Source organism: Euprymna scolopes, chromosome 18 (assembly GCF_053919585.1).
Source record: "Euprymna scolopes isolate OS-2025 chromosome 18, ASM5391958v1, whole genome shotgun sequence".
In the NCBI taxonomy this organism is placed as follows: Eukaryota; Metazoa; Mollusca; class Cephalopoda; order Sepiida; family Sepiolidae; genus Euprymna; species Euprymna scolopes.
Window position 1 is genome coordinate 100,977,861 of NC_136499.1, and position 19,301 is coordinate 100,997,161.

Below are 19,301 nucleotides of genomic sequence, written 5' to 3' on the forward strand. Positions count from 1 at the left end.
GGACAAGTTTTTTTGAAAATGGATTTAAGGGGAAGTGCAGATATGAAGGATCTTAAGCTGTTCCGATCCGCTCTTGAATATTTTGCGATCAAAAGAGACATGAGAGGACTTGCCAAATTTTGTTGCATGACTCCCAGGCATCACCTTGTTGTTAGTCTATGATTTAATGCATGGAAAGATTTTGTTTAAATTTTATACACTTATCATATATATATATATATATATATATATATATATACTAGAAGGGGCACCCGGCGTTGCCCAGTCATAGAATACACTTAAATATGATATTTTAATTTAATCAGATTTCGTATTTATTATTATAGTCAATTTTCTATCGATTATTACATATTATATTGTACCCAATATATGGTGAAGATTTTAAAAGTTTTAAAAAAATTATATATATATGATTTGAGTGCCATCAGCTAGAATCAAAACAAAAATTGCTAATAGGGATCGTTAAAAAAATTGCTAATAGGGATCGTTAAAAATTATCAAAAAAAAAGAAGAAAAAAAGGAAGAACAGAAAAAGAAAGGAAAGAAAAAAGGACAGAAAAAGAGGTAAAAAAGAAAGTAGGAAGGGGAGATAGAGAAAAGAGCTGATAAAAAAATACGGAGCTACATACAAATATATATAAAAGGTTAATATATATATATATATATATATATATATATATATATATATATATATATATATACTTAGTTATTTATTCTAAATTAAATTATGTAGATTCATAAGAGAATTTATTGTTTTACAAGGCATACAAAAAATTTAAAAGCTTTTTCCTTAATCCATGGATTTTCAATGAATGGCTCACCTCATCAGAGGAAATGTTATTATAGCAATGCAATTTCGCTTCTGATTTTCGAATTTTGTAATCATGCCCAAGTTCCTTTATTTTCTTTTAAAGTTGATGATTTAAGGTCAGAATAAATTTAAAAAATGACATAATAATTACATGAATGATTCTGAATTACGGAACAGGTGCTGTCAAGAACTGAACATTTTAACATGCTGAAAGAAATAAACAGTAAGATGGACAACATCTTGAAATTTGAAATATAGACTTTTTGTCATTTATTTGTATATGCTCTGTAGTTACATCGAGCTTCATATTACCCCATAAACATATATATATATATACATTGTCTAGAGTCCGTATTCCAATTTTCATGAAAATTCATTACTTGAGTTTGATTCTAGAAAAATATCTAAGCATTTTAAACTTAAGATGTTTAATAAGAAATTGAAATGCGAGGAATCTGGCTTCATTGATGTCTAATGTCTATGGATTAAACTTAATGCAAATCTCTATGTACTTATATAAAAGGCACTTTGTGTGTGTGTGTGTGTGTGTGTGTGTGTGTGTGTGTGTGTGTGTGTGTGTGTGTGTGTGAGAGTTCATTCCTGATGGACTCGGAAATAGCTGGGCCATTTCTTAAAAATTTCACACGAATGTACTTCATGTGTGTGAGAGTGTTCTTAGATAGGTTTTGTATCAGAATGCCTCTGATAAGTATCGAAAATCAATAATTGAAATAATCTGATTAAAGAAGCAACAGTCCGATGTTCACCAAATTTAACACCCTTATATAGTCTAACATCACAAGTAAATTTGAGAAGTTTTATCACCACCCAAGTAGAAGAGCCTAGTGTTTCTGTTTAGAGCACAATTGAACTATGATACTTGACTTTTACATTTTAAACTTTAATTCAAGCCGTTATATATAAAAATAATTTTCTAAAATCAACAGTAGATTGTCTACAGTGCAATGTAGACTACAATATATTGTGGACTAAATCACTGTAGGGAGGCATGTGAAGCTTCTCTCGGTGCACTGCGGTGGGTCGCTGACTAGAGTAGGTAATCAATTTATTTGATTGAAAAATGGGTGATTTTACCAATTTATATGGCAGTAAAAGTATTGGAAGTGTGGAACATTCATTGGTCCTCGTTCAATTCAGGGCAATGTTGGGTCTCCCTGCTTGTCTAATATAGTTGAATTTTCAAATGGAACGTTGTGCCCATATTATGCACTTCAAAACCCTTTAAAATACTCTAAAGAAAATGAAATTTGGGAAACATTTATTAACTGATGTCTAATATTTTTTGGTTAATTTTTCGTAAAAATCGGAAGCATCTAAATTTTTGTGAAGGTTTTCTACCCAATTACCCCCACCCCTTTACATAAACTAAATTAAACTAAAATACAGCCAACAACCCCTTATGCATAAGAACTGTATTCTAAAATTCATAATGATCGCTTAATTCTTAGGAGTGAATTCAGTACATACAATCATATAAACATAACTAACTTTATATATATATATATATATAGATGCTTCCGATGTACAAAATGCCACTCTGTGTAACGGAAATGACCCTATCAAGCATTCAGGAAATGCTTTGCTGTAGATGTCTAAATTTGTTTATATTTATCGTCACTAAACAATTACAAACAAGAATGTATAACTTGATATAAATAGATAAAGATAGTAATGATTCAATGTATGTAATTATTAGTGTTGGCGATTAACTGGAATCGAGAATCAAAAAAAAATATCAGAACTTTTTAAGGTATTGGAATCAGTATTGAAAGCTGGAAAATGTTAGCCTAATTTTCAAATACAGAAACGATTCTTTTTAATTTTATAAATTAAGTTTCCGCAGCTGGTACTAATGGTAAATCTGTATTGATTTTTAAATTGCTAATAAAACTAAAATTCATATGAATTTAGATAAAAATAGCACCATAAAAAAATGGCACAAGTAGATAAATAGGAAAAAAAAATGGCACCATAAAAAAAATGGCACCATAAAAAAAATGGCACAAGTAGATAAATAGGGGAAAAAAATGGCACCATAAAAAAAATGGCACAAGTAGATAAATAGGAAAAAAAAATGGCACCATAAAAAAATGGCACAAGTAGATAAATAGGAAAAAAAAATATGGCACCATAAAAAAAATGGCACAAGTAGATAAATAGGGGAAAAAAAAAATGGCATAAGTTTGATTACAACTACACACAAAACTCCCCAAAAGAGTTTGTCAAAATCTTGGATACATAAAGGGAAACCATTAAGAAGTTTGTCAAATTAAACAGAAAATTTTATCTACATTTAGAAGTAGATGAGGCTCTCCACTCTATCTCCCCCTCCCCTTCAACAACAAAATAAACTTCCATTTTTTGATGGCGATTAGGTGATTTTAGAATTGGGAATTGTATCTGAATCACAAATTCAGAACAGAATCGGTAATTGTATTGGAATTGAGAATTCAGAACAAAATCGGTAATTTTATTGGAATTGAGAATTTAGAACAGAATCGGTAATTGTATTGGAATTGGGAACTCAGAACAGAATCAGTATTGTTATCATAGGGTATGGGAGTAGTCCCATCACCAGTAATTATTAAAGTTGCATAGTCACCATGAAAACACTGACATATGTGAAGGCTTTTATTAATATAAAGCCTCAAAGAATTCACATTCGCTAAATGTCAATATTCTTCCTTGGACATTTTCTTTCTTAATGATGCATAAAATGGCTGACCTACTACTTGAACGCCTCGCTTATTATAAAAGATTTTCAAACACCACCTGACGCATGTGACATTTGCTGACAATAGCTGCCCCTGCCCCAAGCAAGATGGTTTTAACAAATGGCGATGGAGAAAAGTGTCATTTTTCTCAATCAAGAATAACACTAAATATCTCATTTGCATTTAAGATCGTTCATGTTTTGATTGCTTGAACATCTGAATAATTACAAGATGCGGACAGTGTTTGTTTCAAAGATTACTGTCTGGAAAAATAATATAGTTCCAGTTTTGGAGATTTATTAATTAAACTTTGAGTAATTTAGCTGATCAATCCAGGATTTCACTACAGAAGGGCAGAAAAAAAAAGACAACAAGGAGGTGGAATTAATGAGATCTGTTGTGCTTGATTCCATCTTAATTTCTACTAAACCAATTCAAGGAGGGTTGCAGTTTTTTTCATTCTTTTCCTTGTGTACCTAAAATCAAACAGAGTTTTGTTTTTCCAAGAGCCTCCTCATCTCTGGAACATGTTACTATGGAACCGCTTTCGTGCAACATGATTGTCTATAAGACTAATGCTAACAAATACTTGTCAAGCTGTCCTTAATTTGTCAAATTTTGTATATTTTTAAATCCTCTCATAGTATTGTTCATCATCCAATTGACAATCTCATTGACTCTTATCCTCGAGTGGCCCACCTGCAGTTACTTGGTCAATCCAGGATTTCATTATAAAATGGCTGAACAGAAATAAGACAGCAATTTCCATTTCTTCTGGAGACTCCTTAAGCTTAAGACTTAAACATCAGACATTTTCTAGAATTAAAATCAAAATTTGAATAAGGGTTCTAGATATAAGGTTTAGTATCATTATATTTTGATTTTAGTCTTTGTATCAGGGACATAGAAGTGGTGAAGTTAATTACAAAATTAATTCAACCAGAATGCAATTTTGTTTCTTTGTGAATAAGTCAAACATTTTTTTTTAACTAGTTGAAAAAAGAAACAAAAATTATTTCATACCCCCCTTTTGAAATTTGAAAAAAAAAAAAAAGAAACATTTATACTGTTGAATAAAAAATTATTTTGATTATTATTTTATCTCTGTCCCATTTGAGTGTTTTTGATAATCTGTAATTTTATTGGCTTCATCCTTTCTTCTTTTCTGCAATTTCTCTCTTGCAGACATGATGTTGCTTAGTCTTTTCTACAGATTCTATTATGACGTGTGTTCTTCAGAATTGTCGTATCTTTTCTCTGCTTCTTTTGTTCGAGTGGTCTTCATCACTTCAGGTTTATCTTGCCAGTTGAATTCAGGAATCAGCACGGAATTTTAAATAAAACACTTCATTTTAATCCAAAGGAGAAGCACGTTCTTGTTTTGTTAGTCATGACCGAGTAAAAGTCTTAAGTTATTCGTAATTGTATTCTTAGTATCGCCTGCACTGGAGATTGAACCTTCAACTTCCAGAAGAGTGTAATTTACGACTGAATTTTACTAAGTACTTTATACTCTACACCACTGTTTGTTCCCGAGTTTAACAGAAAGATCTCCCAAGCTTGACAATGTATACCTGAAGATTGGAAGTTACATCGGCTGAAACGTTGTGAAAATAACACTCAAGATGAAAACAGTAGTCTGAATAATCCAAATAATATGAATTTAGTTTTGTTTTACAGAATGTCATTTCTTCTTTGGTTATTTAATACTGAATCCCATCATTTTGGTAAAAAAATTATATGTTTCAAGTTCTTTATCTCTTCAAATATTTATAGTGTTTGGTTTGGTTTGTTTTAAAGAGAACAAGTGTCGTTTTTGGCTTAGCAGAATATGATTGAGTTTTACAAAACGAAAGGCAAAACCGACAGCATCAATGTTTGGTGCCAGGAAGCTGGTATCTTCAGACAACCTAATTCTTTCACGATAAACACTCGTCTAGCTGAAACCAATGTCTGTCAAAGATTTTCCCCACTCTTTAGCTGTGCCAAAACCAAAACGTAGATTCCATGAACAAAGCTTCTTTCTTAGAAGTGCACGCCTGTGGAACTCTCTTCCGTTTGCCTGTTTCCCACCTGACTACAACCTGGATGTCTTCAAGTCCAACATAAACAAATTCCTGATGAACCGCCCCCTTATGTAAGACACTTTATCAAATCTCCAATACTAACAATTACTACAATACTATCCCATTGATTTACTGTACACGCAATAGCCCTTATCCCTGAGTGGCTTCCGGGCCTTGATAAGTGATGACTACCTTGTAAAAAAAGAAAAAAAAAAAGAAATTCTGGTAACACCAGTTATTTGTTTTATCTTTCTCTTAGTTTGTGTTATGGGGACTTACCCATTCACTCATAGCGAAATCTTTGAATCATTATAAAAATCCCAAGTTTAATTCTTTCATGGGGAATTATTGTGATCCAACATGAGACTACAGACTGTCTAACTTAGCAGTGAGAACATACCGACAACCTTTCTTTGTATTCACTTTCTTGTACAATATATTCTTTTCTAAACCCATTTTCTGAGTCTTTCATTATGACCCTTTCCTAGGGCCACAACAGTCTGTCTGCCCATTTGTTCATTCCATTTTTTGTTTTGGAAAGGACTGGGCTGACCTGGCTGAAATTTTGTATGGAGCTTTGTTATGATGAGGTTTTTACAAGTTTGTTGTTGATGGGCAGAAGACTGAAACTGAAAGTATCAACGCTGGCATGCCTCAAGGATTCATCCTGGGCTCAACTCTGTTTCTTATCTTCATCAATGATGTGACCCAAATCACATTTTAAGTTCATTTATCAACATATACGCAGACGACACTACCATCTATGGCAACACTTCAAAGATCAACAACGACTAAGATGTCTCTGAGTCTCTCTCCTCTGATCTTGAGAATGTGGTGCAATGGGGCAAAAAGTTGCTGATTAATTTTAATGCATCAAAAAACCAAGCTTCTATCTTTTCACCATAAAAACTGATCCCTACCTGGCTTTAATCTTTATGAATTGCTCTCATCTCCATGAAGCTTCCTGCTTTGACAAGCTTGTGGGTCTGACCTTCACCCCTGCCCTGAAATCAAAGATATACATGAAATCTATGGCCGAGGTCGTTGGAAAAATGGTTGCGCTATTCTCCGCTTCAGAAGGTATTTTACTCCTGATACAATCCTCTACCTGTATAAGAGCCAGATATGTCCTAAAATGGAGTACTGTTTCCACATCTGCGTAGGAGCTACTCGGAGCATGCTATCCTGCTTTGACGAAGTTCCAAACTGACTTTGAAACCTAATAGGTGATGCCTTTTTCTCTTCCCTGCAACCTTTTTCCCACAGAGGAGATGTTACACACTTGTCTCTGCTCTATCATTACTTTCATGGCAGGTGCTTGTCCGAGCTTCAATCTATGGTCCTCCCTTGCCAAATTTTTATAAGGAACAATCGTTTGGCTGCAACCAGTCAGCAGTTTCCCCCACTTTCTGTCGGTTCCTAAATCTAAACACAAATTCCATGAACAAAGCTTCTTTCCCAGAACTGCCTGCCTGTGGAACTCTGTTCTGCTGGTCTGTTTTCCAACTGACTACAATACGGTCGTCTTCGTTAAATGTAAACAAGTTCTTGTTGAGCCGTCCACTTAAATAATCAAATTCTACCCAATTCCTACCACTAGCGCGTTGACCACCATACACTAACTAACCCTTATCCTTGAGTTATTTTCAGGCCTTGATAGCTGATGACTCTTGTAAAAAAACTAAAATAAAAATAAAGAGGTGGAGCAAACTAAGTATTATGGTATCCATTGGATGCACAGTTAAGAACTAATAGGGATTAGTATTTAATGCAAAAATGAGCACAAATTTAAATATCAATTTCAACCATCAATTTGGCATAAAGCTCTTCTAAGTCTAACTTTTGGCTGTTTTTAATGGGTTAAAAAATTTAGTAATAATAATAAAAATGTAAAAATTGTCTAGTTTATTTATTCGACAAGTATTTTCTTTTTACAGTGAGAAGAAAAAAATTTCGATAGGTGAGCAACCGTGGAATTTCCACAGGGTTCAGATAGTTAATACTAATCTTATTATTTTTATAATAGTTAATATTCATCTTATTATTTTCATTTCATTGAGAAATAAAAATTCATTAAATCAGTGATTAAACATTATAGAATACTAGCAAGGTTATCTAATGTCGCCCAGAATCCCAATTTCTGCAAATTAAATAGATTACAGATTAAAGTAAAAATAAAAAATCTTTTTTATATTGCAATTTGAAATGTTTAAATACATTTAGAAACAAAATCAGAGGAAAATACTTGAGCAAGGTTTGAACTCACAACCACTGTGTTTATGCACTAAAGTAGGACCTTGGGATTAAAAATTATTAACAAAATACATTACAGTATATAATACACACATATATTATCAAATAACATTATAAATAACACCATAAGGCGGGGCAAATACCATAACCAGGAACCGTAAAACATCCTATTCACATCGTAAACTGAAAAAACCGTATCCTAGGGCCATTGTATCCCGGGGTTCTACTGTATATCTTAACTGACTGACTTGAGGCTTTTAGAAATGGTTAACCTGTTAAATGCATGAGCACAGCCACTTATAAAATAAGATTAAAAAAGAAAAAACAGAGAAGGGAGAATATTGACAATGTGCCTTATTAATTTTTCCCCTGGTGTTCACGAGAGCAGTGGGAGGAGATGTGACAAATCTGTTTAATTTGAAATGTTGAAGTTCATTTGGGAACAAAAATTAGGGTAAAAATACTGATGTACTTTAACTCACCAACCACTGTCTTTATACACGATATGCTAACCGATTAAATATTACTGCAAACAATGGCGAAGCATTTTTTTTTTTTTTTACGGAGGATGTACACTCATTTAAATATGTACACTAACCCTTGTTTAAAAATAGCCATTTCAATCTCTTCTGTTTCATCCTCATCCTCTTCTGTCTTTCTATTTGTGGAGGTACAACTTTCTCTAAGGTGTGATTTCGTAATTATCTACAGTCACATCTCGACAATCTTTCTCTATCAAAAGAAGAGAAGCAGAAAAGGCGAAGAGTGATATTCTTATCTTTTTAAATATAAACTTACTTTTTTTTTAGCATTTTTATAGCAGCCGGGATCTGTCCTTGGCAACTCTTCCAACAACCTAGCTGTTTACCTGAACAACCAAATCCTTCTTTGTTGAGGTGAGGTGTGGTTCAACTCAGTTTTAGGAGGTGCACCATCCCCCAGGCATTACCTCCTCTTTTTTTAAGAGCGGGATGTAATTACTAGTCGTCTGAGGCACCTCTTTTCGGGATGATTGACAAGTCAGTTCCTGGATATTTTTGTATCCAGCTAAAGTGCTGGATATTCCCACCTACTGGCCTTGTGCCATGTCTTTCTTTAGTGGCGAAACAAATAAATAAAGGCGTATAGAAATTAATACAATAGGGAAAGCAATAATAGCACTTTGTAAATTTATATCTATCGCGTCAGTTTCGGAATTTTTTTTTAGATGAAGAGTGATAATCTGTACTTCTACCCTCTCAGGGTTGTCATGTACCAGTAGAGTAACGTTAAATAATTAACAATCAGTTCTTAATGACAGTTTTCCGGAGGTTGAAGGTTCAATCCTTACTACAGGCGATAATAAGTAAGAATAACATAATTAATACTTCTACCGGGTCATGGCTGATGAAATAAGAACATTGTGGACTAAATAAAAAGCCTTGGTTCGAAATTCCATATAGATTCCGGAGTTTGAAAAGATGCACCTGAAGAAGGTCGGAGGTTACATCGGTCAAAACGTTGTAGAAATAAAGTGAAGTATGTGTTCTGATATCAAACTTAGTCTATTCTGTCCTCGGTCTGTGAAGAAATCCTTCTATACTGAGACAATTTTAATTTTTGTTTCAATCCAATTTCGAGGGAACCCACATTAAAAACCAGCCTTGTGCCTGACTACAGTAGGGAAGGTAAGCAAATCCCAGATGAGAACATGAGTTTGAAACAACACAAAAAAAAGTTAATTTTATTGGTGCAAGTCTAGAGTTCAACCTAATTAAGAAACAAAAATGATGTACTCTGACGAACTGCAAGCACTTGTACCCCCTCGACGTAAATACCCCTGAGAAACCTGACAAGCAACTGAATCCCACCCCTTCACAGTAGAGATCCCTAGATGTAAGAGAGCCTTCTACTCTAGTAGTTTCTTCCCCAGAACTGCTAAACTTTGGAATTTCCTTCCGGGTCCCTGCTTCCCATACTGTACTGACATGCAGAAGTTCAAGTGTAACATGAACCGACATCTTGCTGCCCAACTCCCTACATAGTACCCCTGTAGATTATGTCCCTGATAGTACATCATCAAAGTGGCAATGTGCCTTGTTTGGGGTGAAAATGTAATTAAAAAAAAATTTCTTTAAATGTACGTACCCGTCATAGAACGAAAATGTCATATTCCAAAGATCACGTAAATTCATCGTATATATATATATTTTTTTTTAACTAAGAAAATCAAATTTTATGAGGAAGCAAGAGTGTTGAGAATATTGTCTAGATCCACCATATTTGATAAAGGGAAACAACTCAATTCAAACTAACAGGATCAAAATCGGTTTTGGATTGGCTACGATTTGCTATTAAAATCGCTAATAATCGTAAAAAAAAAAAAAGGTTTTCTATACAAAAAAACAAAACAAACAAAGCTACTTGATCAATGTTTAGAATATGATATTTTCGTTCCGTTGTAACAAAGCGGTATGCTCTCACAGAGCATCAACGAACGAAATCAGCAGCATCCGTAGGATAGCTGACTAATGAAAACATTAGTAGCAGCAACAGTCATCTTAGCACGTATGCAAATTAAGCAAGTGTGCACGTGCTGACGTCATGTGAAAAAGAAAGAAAGAAAAAGAAAAAAGGACAGCACGTGGCCAAGCAAAGAGAAGCAAAGTGTATGTTAGGGAAGATGAACGTGTGAAGTCAAGGGCAAGAAAGCACTGACTATGGCCGGCGTCAAGTGGCAGGGAAAGAGACTTTTAAAAAGCACGTGATATGGCAGAGGTTGTAAAACACATGGGTGTGCGAAAACACTTTTGAAAGATAATGAAGTGCATTTCATTTGCACTTTAAAAATGCCGAGTTGAATTTTTATTATTTTTTGCTCCTTTGCGATGTTACCAGACAACGTGTGGGTTCGAGTGATTTGATATGTAACGACACGGTTAAAGTGTAACGGCTACGTACATTATAAAGTTTTTCTGTACTTTTTTTTTTTTTTTTTTTAAATAGGTTGAACTCTGGACTTGCATCATTTTTTTTAAATAGATATTATTGCCACTAGTTGCTTTGTAAAGGGTGTTTTTTTTTTTTTTAGAGACAGCAAACTTTAAATTAAAATAAATCACAGAAAAATATTTTTATCATACAAATATTTGGTTTATTTCAAAGATTAATTTTTAGCATTTATAATTTAAATACAATTTCGGGCATATGACCCCTTGGGCTCGCGTGTATATGGCGTAATCTAGAGGTCCAATTTTTACAATTCTACGCTGTAATAACGCGTTGAATGTTGTCAGTAAATTGATCACATCGCGCACTGTGTGGCATGTGGCTCCGTCTTGCTGAAACAATATGATGAATTCCCAAACCAAGCTGAACTCAAAGTAACCGATAGTTGCCAAATCTACAATGCAAGAAAATAGAGTTGTCAATTTAAAGTTCGCAGCCTCTAAAAAAAGACCATAAAAAAATAAATAAAAAACACACCCTATATAAAGTTAGCTTGTTGCTATGTGTACTACTGGTCTGTTTCTTAGATTTCTGTCAGCGAGAGAGAGGGAGGAAGAGATCTAGGGTGGAGCTTTTTATTTAGGTGGGGTTACTGAAGGAGAGAGAGAGAGAGAGAGAGAGAGAGAGAGAGAGAGAGAGAGAGAGAGAGAGGGAGGGAGGGAGGGAGGGGGGTACAATGTTGTTGAAGATAAAGTGTTTCCTGCGCGTCTATGAGTTTTTTGTTTTTTTCTAAACACGTTTTTCTTTCTCGCGTGCTGCTCTCATTAGTTTTGCCCCCACATTTCTGCAATGAAAGAGAGCCTTCAAGTTTTTCCCAACCACACACACACACACCTCTTTTATCACCTGCATCAACCTAACTTTCACCCGTGGAATCTATAATATAGAAAGCAAACTTTTTTTTGTCTTGTTGTTGATTATTATTATTATTATTATTATTATTATTATTATTATTATTATTGTTGCCGCCGCCTACTACTACTACTACTACTACTACTACTACTACTACTACTACTACTACTAATAGGGCATCCTACCGGATGCCAGGCCATTCACCCATTATCTCATACACTCCAACCGAGAGATTTTTTAAAGATTCTAACCGTCCCTTTAAGCGAGTGCAATTATTAGTATCTCTTGCACTTGGTTCACCGGGTATATTTGCAAGGTAGTTTTGGAAATTCTTTTTCGTAAGTCTGGTTGCTCCTATGATTACTGGAATGGAGATTTTCTTAAGATTCCAGTTATTTTATTTTTTATTTTTTTCATGTCATACATAAGACTGGTATTTCGTTATCTTTTCCCTTTCAGCTCTGTTTAACGCAGCATTATTGGGAACACTAACTTTTACTAAGGTTGCTTCTTTCTTCTTCGTGTACATGTTTGTTTGTCTCACTAAAATTTGAAAAATACCCCACCAATTCTTACAAAGTTGGCATTTTTTAATAGGCATACCTCCGGAAAAATATCTAAAAATAAAAAATAAATTCTTTTTTGGGGGAGTGGAGGGAGGCAAATGGCCATTTATATCATTTAATGTTATCAAGAAATACAGGCATCTTTTAATGTAATCATGTAAAGAGAAGTGGATTTTTTTTTCAATTTTCTTATCAGTTTGTTTAAATTGCCGATGGGGCATTCTACTAGATGCCAAATATTCACCCACTATTTTTTATATTTCAACCGAGAGATATTTTAAAGATTCTGACTGTCCCTTTAAGTGCAATTGTCTGAATCTGTCTTGCACTTGGCTCACCGGGTATATTTTCCAAATAGTTTTGGAAATTCTTTTTCATATGAGTCGAGTTGTTCCTATGATTAGGAGCAACTGAAATCATGAATAAGAATTAAGAAAGAAAGAAAAATTGTGTGTATATCCAGAGAAATGAATGGGCTGGGTAAAGAAGAAAGACAGAATGAGGAGAAAGAAAAGGACAGAAGTTATGTTACATTTTCACTGTGCATTCTGCAATCCAACCATATTTGGAAAAACAAAAACAAAAAACAAACAAAAAAAACAAACAAACAAATAAACTTCAGTCTATTCCTGACAGTGTTCACCAAATTTCAGTCATGAATGTGCAACAGTTGGCTGTTCAGTGATATGCGGGGGACACTTTGAAGATTTTCTCATCAGTAGGAGGTGAATGGTGATCAGTTACCGGACCATCTGTATTTTTATCTGTGGATTTATCTCAGATATTGTCTATCAAAACAATTCCCAAATTATTTCTGAACTGAAGATGGCGTTCACAGCCCTAATGAGGGATGTGACAAAAGAGTTGGTAACAATGTTTCGCATCGTATCATTCTTGCTTTCTATCACATTCCGTTGATCTCTCTCTCTCTCTCTCTCTCTCTCTCTCTCTCTGCTCTTCTATTGCTATCTCCTCTTTTTCTATTGCTCTCTACCCATCTCTCTTTTCTCTGTTGCTCTCTCTGTCTTTCCAGTTGTGCTCTCTCTCTCTCTCTCTCTGTCACTCACTCTGTCTTCTTTGTTGTGTTCTCTCTCTCTCTCTCTCTCTCTCTCTCTCTCTCTCTTTCTCTCTCTGTAACATTGTTCGCGGACCAACGCATGTTGTGTCCAGTTTCAGTCGTAAAGGAGACCAAGACAAAGAATAGGAAATAACTCCAACTCGCTTGTTCTTTGTATTTCCTCATTGGTACGGCCGTGACGTCATCCACGTAATCTAGAACATTCTTCACGTCTCTCACGAGATCTCAAACGTTATCTCGTCTTTCCCGTTATCATTCTCTTTCTATTTTTTATAGTCCTGTTTTCCTCATCGGTGACGTCACTTCGCGCGCATTTGCATACGCGCTATGGTCTCTCTCTCTCTCTCTCTCTCTCTCTCTCTCTCTCTCTCTCTCTCTCTCTCTCTCTTTTGCTTCTTCACCATTTTTCTTTTAAAAAATAATAAAAATGTTATCAGGCAAGCGTTTTCTACCTATTTTCTCCTTATCCATTTATTTCTGTTTTGTTTGAATTCAAAACTGCAAAATGGTTTCTTTTCACAAACGCTGGACGATGATTCATTTGCTCTGATAAACAAAACCTGGCAAAAAACAAACATGTTTACGCTGGTTAACAAAACATCGCCGTTGTTGTGTTACAAACATCCGGGTCTTTGGAGCGTGCGCGTGTGTGTAGGGAGGCGGTGGGAGGGGGGGGAGGATGATTGACCTGAATGATTCGAAATGAGTTTTTCATTATCTCACTCTCACTCTTCCTCTTCCTCTCTTCCGCTCTCTCTCTCTCTCTCTCTCTCTCTCTCTCTCTCTCTCTCTCTCTCAACACAATTCATATTTCATCATTCTATAATCTATGTTATAATGGAATTTTAATGTTTACGAATTCGAAAAAACGCTATTAAAAAAAATATATATTATTAAATTAAATCTCTGTGAGAGAAATGGCAGTTATTTATTAGTTAGTTTCTTTTAGTTTCAGAGTACTTTTATATATTTAAACTAGGCACCGCCAAAAATGGCCGAAAAATCAAGTTGCTGTTGTTTTTTAAAACGAAATTACATTTATTAAAATCCATTATTTCTGAGTAACTTTTTTTTTTCCAGAGAGATAAAACCCTGAATTTTATCATATAGAAAACAGAATAATGTAAAACTTTTTCTGCTATTTTTAATTAAATTTTAAATGTTTAATTTTCCCAAAAAGTTAACAATTGACATTTTTTGTCTTGCACAAAAAACGTACATAAATATTTAAAAAAAAAAAAAAAAAGAAAGATTTTTGAACTAATTAATTTATTTATTTGTTGTCTAAGATTTAGAATGGTTTTCTATGAGAATATGCAAAAATATTATAATATAAATACCTGGATTTCAAATAATTCCACTTATTCATATAAGCAACCAGTTACTTTGCGTCGATCTAGAGTCTAGATTGACAATGTTTACGTTTGTGTTTAATAAAAAGCAAACTATGGAAGACCAAACAGGGCCCCAAAAACTTATTTTTCAGTGACGAAAATTTCAATGTATTATTAACGCTGAGGCTGGCCAGTACCAGATGGGTGACCATTTCTATGAGTTTGGTTTTTAATGTGTATGTGTGTGGTGGCCAGGCTCCCCAAAATGGGGGGGGGGGGAATTTAAAGCAGAATAAAAAAAAATTATTTCAGCGTGTTTGGTCCACCGTAGTCGAAAGGCGGCAAACGTTTTCAAACAGGATCGAAAAAATAATGCTATTTTTAACACAAAGGGCACAATATTTATCGAATTTTTTTTTTTTTTTTTTTTTGTATCGATTCTTCAAAGCATGCCCTGTTTAATAATGGTCATGCATTATTCGGCTCGCTAAAAAAAATTGTTAATTTATTTATCAAAGATTTTAAAATGGCTTTTTTCGTATAAATATTAAAAAAAAAAAATTTTGTTTTGCTTAACTTAAATTATTTTACTTAACATATTCACCGATTTTCACACTTCAAAACTCAAAAGCGGGATAATTAAACACAATCGAAGTTCTGATATTCAGACATCAAAATAAGGTATGCAAACAATTTTTTTTTTTAATCTATAATTCTGTGCCTTACAACAACACAATATGTTGTGTTCAGTTTCAGATGATTATTTTAAGCATATTTGTACCCCCCTCAAAACAAGGGGGGTTTGTAAGAAAAAAAAATATATATATATAAATATCGTTTATGAAAAATAAGTACACTGTTATAAAGTTCATTCTTCTCTTAATAATCGCTGAAAATTTCGTATTGATTGGATAATTACCTGATTTTTGGTAGATTTTTCGAAAGACGGTCCGTCAAAAAGTACTTACCTGCCCCCCACCCCCAGTTTTGACGGTGCCTAATTTAAACAGTCTATATGTATAAATATTAGAAGCGTACCCGTTACACGCTGGGTGAAATTATTCCCCCCCCCCAACAAAAGTTTTGCACCACTTTTATGTCCATTTACAAAACTTAAAATCAATATATAATATTACTAGACCTTATGCTTAGAATCCTTATTCCAATTTTTCGGAGAAAGAGTCTTAAGCTTAAGGAGTCTTAAAAGGAAATTGAAATTCAGGGACTTCTGCTTAATTTGTGCTTAATGACTACGGATCAAAATCAATACAAATCTAAAATATTTTAATTTTTCAAAAGGATGGTTGTGCCTGTATTATATTCACCATCCTAAAAAACTTCCATAAGCTAGAAGTACTCATCTGTGGCACACAATATCACAGGGCTGCTTCCCAGCTTTTAACAACATGGTTATTGGTTATTAATAATTAGTTGGCAGAAACGTTGTGAATAAACAAACCAATAAAAGATGAAAAACAACAACTAAGAAAGATGAGACTAATAGTCCGAAATAAAAATAAATAATGCTCATCTCAAAACGAATTCCAATTAAGGAATAATATATATGGTTATTGGTTGTTTTCAAATCCAGTATAAACAAATTCGGCGCTTCTATATTATACAAACGGAAAAAAAAAATTGAATTTCAAGTGAAATTGTCAAGTAGGGACCTTCACAGTTTTGTGTAAAACGTCAGCGTTTTATACTAGGTATCTTCAAAACAATGTGAAAAACGGAGCGCATGTTCCCGTGACGTCAGACTTGTGTTAACTATACGAAATATGGAAAAGCAGAAGCGACTTAATGATTTTTTGAAACCTTTTGTTTATCTTCTTCAAACTGCAATTAATAATTAATCTTTGTTATAATTTTGTTGGGTTTTAAGATTTACACAGTTTGATGATTAATAATATTATAAACATTTGTATATTAAATATGAAATACGGTTTTGCTGAATGTTCTTTTGGTTACCTACGGGCTTCCATATTTTGTTCAGTAAAAAGAGACGAACAACATATGGGGGGCTACAAAATGCTTAATATTTGTGCAATAATATTTTTAAATCGGTTTTAATCTGGCGATAAAATAGCTGACAAGAGCCATGTTTATATAAAAACTTTATATTTAAAAAAAGATTTAAACACAATTAATTAAAAATCTATGTTGTAACGGAACATTTTGAAATAATGGAATTTTAATCTTTTAAAAATTAATGTTTACAAAGTTTCTTTTCCTTGGTAATTCAACTGATTATAGTATATATTAATTCGAAAAAACGCTATTTAAAAAAAAACATAATATTAAATTTATAGCATTTTTTAATTGCAACTTCAAGGTAAATTTTTGTTCAATATGTGTATTTAAACTTTTAAAAAATAAATATTTTTTACTTATTCGAACTCTTATGTTTCATAATAAATAGAAATTTCGATAGATTTAAATATATTTTGTTTGAATTTCGGAAAAATAAATATGGTGGAAGGGGGGCACGAACTAAAAAAAAATATTTCTCCTCATATATTTTACGGAAACTGCAGTTTATATGTAATTTCATTCTAAAATGGATAAGTATCGAAAATTTCCCGAAAATCTGACCATTAGTTGATTTTTGCTAGATTTATTAAATACGGGTATGTTTTCACGTTCGGAATGTCTACTACATGGGAACGTTATTTTAAAGCGCCAATTATGTAAACACGATTTTCGTCTCGCAATTTCATTATTTTCGTTCGATTAAAAAATTTTTTTTAATTATTACTAGTTTATTTTGCCCTTCTTCTTTTAAATGGTACAAAAGTTATACTGATAATATTAATTTATAATAAAGTTACATCGTGTTACATATAGGGTGGAGTAATTCTGGGGTGAATTTTGGCAGTCCCTATTTTACACAATAACAGCAACGTCATCATTTCGTGTGTTTACTATTTTCTGTCATTTCTATGGATGGGCATTAGCGCCTATAATAGTTAATAGAAGTAACGTTTTTTTGTTGTTACTATCGGATTTTAATGTTTACATTGTAAAACAAATAGATTTTTTAACGAACTACACAGACGAGAGTTAATAAAATTAATTTTAACGTCTTCTGTTGACAGTTATACATATAAAGATAATATTGCTTAAAGGCCTTCTTACTTTTTTGGAAAAGGGCGCAAAAATAAAGTTAACCCTCTATCAATTTAAATAATCAAATCAAAACGATTTTTAGGCCGATTTTGGATTTTTATTATATCAAGAGTTATATATTCTATTATATGAATACTTTTTTTTTAATATTGGAAACGTGTTATAAAAAATTCTTTGTTTAAACTTCATATCGCGGAATATTAAAATTTAATATCATTTAAAGTTTTTTTAAAAATAATTATTTTTTAGAATTCAGTTTTTATTTTGTTGTAATTCAAATAATTATATTACCGAGGGGGAAAAATATCCAAAAAAAGTGTTTATTTTTTTTTTTAACATAATAATATTAATTTTATGTCCAATTTTATTTACAACTTTAAGATAAGTGAAATAACGGGATTATATATATATATATATATATATATATATATATATATATATATATATATATATATATATATATATATATATATATATATTTCTTTATTTAAACGATTTTGTAATTATTTGATCTTTTCAGCTTTAAAAAATGTTGAAATTGTTAGAGACCTGCATTTATTTTTTATTTTGTTTAGTTTTCGTAACATGAGATTCGGGGGAGGGGTAGAACATCTAAAAATATGTCCTTTACTATATTTAACGAAACCTACTTTCGTTATGTAAGTTTATTTAATAATGAATAAATATCGAAAATTTCAGGAAAATATAACTATTATGATTTTGGCTAGATTGTTAAAACATGGGTGTGTTTACGATAGGTACGGGCAATTTTAGGCTGCTTCGGTAGGAGGGCATGGTTTTTAACGCTGGCTAATCATAATAACTTTTTAAATTTTTTATTACTTTTTATTGTGTTTGAAAGATTATAGTTTAAAGTTAATTTCTCCAATAAAAAAAAGTGTGTGAAAAAAAAAAAAAAAATACATGGAATAATTTTATCTCAAATCTGAAAAACCCTACATTTCCATTATGACAAAGATCGCGTTTACATTTTTCTGGCAAGAAAAATAAGTTTTCTGGAATTGTTTCCAAGTTAAGTATTAAGTTAAAGTCTTAATGAATTAATACAATAAATGTACTTAACTTTTGCTAAAACAAGTAATAATTATCCAAAAATGTGACACTGATAGGAACAAGACTTGTTTATCGTATATATATATAAAAAAAAAAACAAAAAAAAACTCTGGCGGCAAAATTCAAATATGTATGGAAAGACAAATTAGACATAATTTATTTCTTTATTTAACATTATTCCGGCATACCGAGCTACTTTTTTTTTTTTTTTTTTTTTTTTTTTTTTTTTTTTTTTGAGTCGCAGACCCCCCTTCCTTCATTTAAAAATGCATAAAAATTAATTAAATTCATTAATTATACTACTGACAATTTATTAATTGAAAAAAAAAAGTTAGCACCATTATTTATTAATATTAATACAGAATTACAATTGGTTAAGAAAACAATTTATAATTATTGAAAAAAATTACACACT

The 19,301-nt window shown here is 32.5% G+C and overlaps 1 protein-coding gene across 3 annotated transcripts in view; it reads left to right on the forward strand.

Annotated features, from left to right (window-relative positions):
* LOC145297716 (tRNA-dihydrouridine(20) synthase [NAD(P)+]-like) overlaps positions 1 to 19,301 on the forward strand; it is a 255,634-nt gene that overhangs the window by 208,305 nt on the left and 28,028 nt on the right. The window lies entirely within an intron of this gene.